This window comes from Lepidochelys kempii, chromosome 8 (genome assembly GCF_965140265.1).
Source record: "Lepidochelys kempii isolate rLepKem1 chromosome 8, rLepKem1.hap2, whole genome shotgun sequence".
NCBI lineage: Eukaryota > Metazoa > Chordata > Testudines > Cheloniidae > Lepidochelys > Lepidochelys kempii.
The window spans coordinates 46,189,261-46,193,023 of NC_133263.1; positions in this window are offsets into that span (position 1 = coordinate 46,189,261).

Sequence of the window (3,763 nt, forward strand, 5' to 3'; positions counted from 1 at the left end):
AATTAGGGCTAGCAGCTGCATGGGCGGTGTGTAATGGACTAAGCCTCCCCAAACCTTGTGCTGCAAGGGGAAAGGTAGTGGTGGATTACCCCATGGGGCCCATGCCCAGGGACCCTGGCCAATTTGGGGGTCCCAGAAAAATCTCTCCCTGCCACAGCCCCGGGATTGAAGGAGCTCTCGCTCCCAGCCATGGAGTTTTTCTGGTCTCAGGCCTGCAGCCGGGGGGAAGAGAAGCAGCCAAGGCGAGAGGTTTCAGGGGAGGAGGTGGAGTGGGGGCGGAATGGAGGCGGGGCTGCGGGAAAGGATGAAATGGGGGTGGGACTGCAGGCAGAATGGGGGATGGGGCTGCAGGGGAACAGGGGAACAGGGGTGGGGCTCAGGAGTGAGAGCTCCACCACAGTCCCAGCTGAGGCTGAGCTCTCAGCCCCCCCCCCCAGCTGGGGCCATGAGGGGGCTGTGAGTAGCAAGCAGGGTCGTGGCCTCAGCCAGAAGAGGCGGGGTCTCTGTTGGAAGAGGTGGGGCAGGGGCTAGCCTCCCCAAGGGAAAGCTTCACCTGCTGCCTGTGAGCAGCTGAGCCTGGGACCACCCAGCTCCACCTCCCTATGAGCAACAGAGGACTTGCAACTGTATCACAGATCGTTTCTATGCCTACCTCGTTTCTGGCCCTGCTCGATTCCTGCTCCAGCCACTAGGCTGGGCTGCCCATGACTCCGACCACTAGGCCCAGCTGCCCACGTGTTGGTCCTTGAAAGGTATGTCTGGGGGTGAGTGTCCCCTGCCTCCCACCATCCACTCAGTGCCTGCGTGCTCTTTAGAACTAGCATTTCAGATGGTCCAGGATACTTCTCTATGGGGCTGGATACCTCTCCACTCCTGGTCATCAGCTTGATACCTGTTGGGTTCCTGTGACCAGCGTTTCAGCTTGCTTAGAGCCAGGTGCTGTCGGTGAGTACCTAACAATACCACCCCCCCCCCCAGCCCCAACCACACACACATGCAGATTGTATTCCTGTAATACTGCTCTCTGACCAGCATTTCTGACATGACTGGGTAGAACCTATAGGCGACTGACCAGCATATCCCCTGCAATCCTTCATGACAAATGAGATAGGGCTCATGCTGACATTGCAATACTGGCATTGATCACCACCCCCATCACAGCCCCTTGCCTTTCAAATTAAGCCGCACATTATAATCTAAGAGAATCTTTCTGGCAAAGTTGGACCAAAAGGAGGTGTGCTTGTCATGAGACAGTCAGACTCTGACAGGATTATACAGCATAGCTAACCAATACCTTGGGGGGGGGATATGTTTGCTCATGAAAATGACCCACCACAATTGCCCTGCAGTCCCTTCTTTGCTGTGCTATTCTGCAATCAACTTTACTTTCTGTTTATATAATGAAATGCAGGACTCTGTCACTGGCAGCTTGCCAACAGCATACAAATGTTTCAGTCTGAAGGAAAAATCACCCCTGTGCTTAGTGCTGCAGAGCCAGTTGTGTTGCTTCCTCAGTACTCTGACAATTTGTCTTTCCACTGTAACACCCAGCAGCCATCCTTATCTCAGAGGTGAGCAAGCCAGCACAGCCCTGAGCCTCTAAGCTGAATGTAGTTTTAAATGGACAGCCAAGAAAGGGTTATTTGAGACTAGATAGCTCCAGAAGCTGCCAGAAATTGTGTCCTCTCATCAGGGTATGATCAGCCAATGGGAATGTGCAGTGGTTATGTCATGTTTGTAACTGGGTGTTTCATTGGTTGAGAGTTGTTACTCCTTTGTGCAAGTGGTGCTATCTGGGAGCACCAGTCACTTGCAATCTTCTCCCACTCCTGTCAGCTCTTGCTGTGCTCAGTTGTTATTTTTTCCAACTCCCTCTTTAGATTCTTAGTACCAATTCAGTGGAGCTACATAGATTGACACCAACTGAAGGGCTTGCTCAATATACCTAGTTAAAGCAAGCTCAGCCTCTCCCTCTCACTGCATGACCTTGAGCAAGTCTCTCCGATCTCCTTGTGCTGCGGTCATGGCCGACTCCTGTGGGAAATACAGGGTGTTGGGCCGGAGCTGAGTTTTCTAGGCTATGTGAACGGCACGAGGGGGAGCGTAGCTTTGCTTGAAATGAACTGGATAAATCTGCAATGGCTGGAGCCAGTCAGTGATCTGGCCCATTCTAATGATTGATGTGCCATTCATTAACTACACTGTGAAAGCCACCAGGCCATTCCTTAGGGGACAAATCCTCAGCTTAATCCTCAGTGCAACTTAAAACTGCCCTAGCAGGGCAGCTCGGGAGTCCTGTGGCATGGGGAATCCTTGGGTGGTATAAAGCTAGTGTAGCCATCCCTATGCCACCCTCGTCCTTGACTTCCCAGGGTCGGGGCTGTGCTGGTGATCGGAGCGGATGGCTGAGGTTGTGGCCAGGGTGTGCCATGTTCCAGTAATCCCTGTTGATATAACAATCCCCTAGGGGCCGTTACAAACTGGCATCAGCCCTGAGGCAAGTCAGCCCCAGGCAGCCCAAGGATCAGGGGATGGAAAAGTGGTCGAAAGCCACCTGTGCCCCTCCTCCCTCTTGCACCCAGGAGCATTAGCATGGCTGAACCCTAGTTCTTGGGCACCATGGAAGTAGGGTGACCAGATAGCAAGTGTGAAAAATCAGGACAGAGGGTGGGGGGTAATAGGAGCCTATATAAGAAAAAGCCCCAAATATCGGAACTGTCCCTATAAAATCGGGACATTTGCCTCCAGTGTCCCCACATGGAAGGGACACTGGAGGCAAATTGCTTGTGCTTGGCCAGCTTCAGATCAAATAAACTCTGCTTATCATGATCAGGGGAACTGGAGTCAGCGGGACCATGTTTCCTGGAGAGACTATTATCGATGGGACACCAGAGGAACAGGAAACTGGTGCAGTTAGGCTCGAGGCAACTCAGCGACATGGGCAGAGCAATACACAGGGTTTAAAAAAGTCCCACTTGTCCAACTTCACCTGCATTCAGCAAGTCTCTTTGCTAATGAAATATGGTGGCAGCATCAGAGCAACAACTTCCCTGCAGTGGGAGCCATGGAACTGGGTCTGAAGCCCCCAGAGTCCCGGATTTTCAGACACAAACCTCACCCAGCAATGGACCTAGTGGAAGGAGGAGGTTGAGCTGTACACAGACCTGGCCATGCAGTGGGACGACAGCAGCAGGGACATAAAATGATTATTTAACCTTCCTGGGGAGCCAGGCAGAGAGCTCAGCATCAGGGTTGAAGCTCACCAGTCTCACATCAATCCTAGGAGCCCTGTGCAACTATTGCTTCCCAAAGCAGAATGGAGCTGTGGTGTGACCCAGGTTTTGCACTAGAGACCAGTCCGAAGGAGTGGGGATAGACCCCAATGTTACTGCCTTACACACACAGGCTGCTACATACAATTTTGGGAATTTGTCAGACTTCCAAATTTGGGAGAAGATAGTCTGCAGCACTTGGAGCACCATCTGCAGGAGCAACTGCTCTGGGAAGGGGATCTCAGGTTAAACAGATGCTTAGACTTGGGACGTGCAGCAGAAGCCTCAAGAGAAAGGATGAAAGCCCTAGGAGGCACAGCACGCCCAGAAGTCATAGAATCATAGAATATTAGGGTTGGAAGGGACCTCAGGAGGTCATCTAGTCCAACCCCCTGCTCAAAGCAGGACCAATCCCCAATTAAATCATCCCAGCCAGGGCTTTGTCAAGCCTGACCTTAAAAACGTCTAAGGAAGGAGATTCTACCACCTCC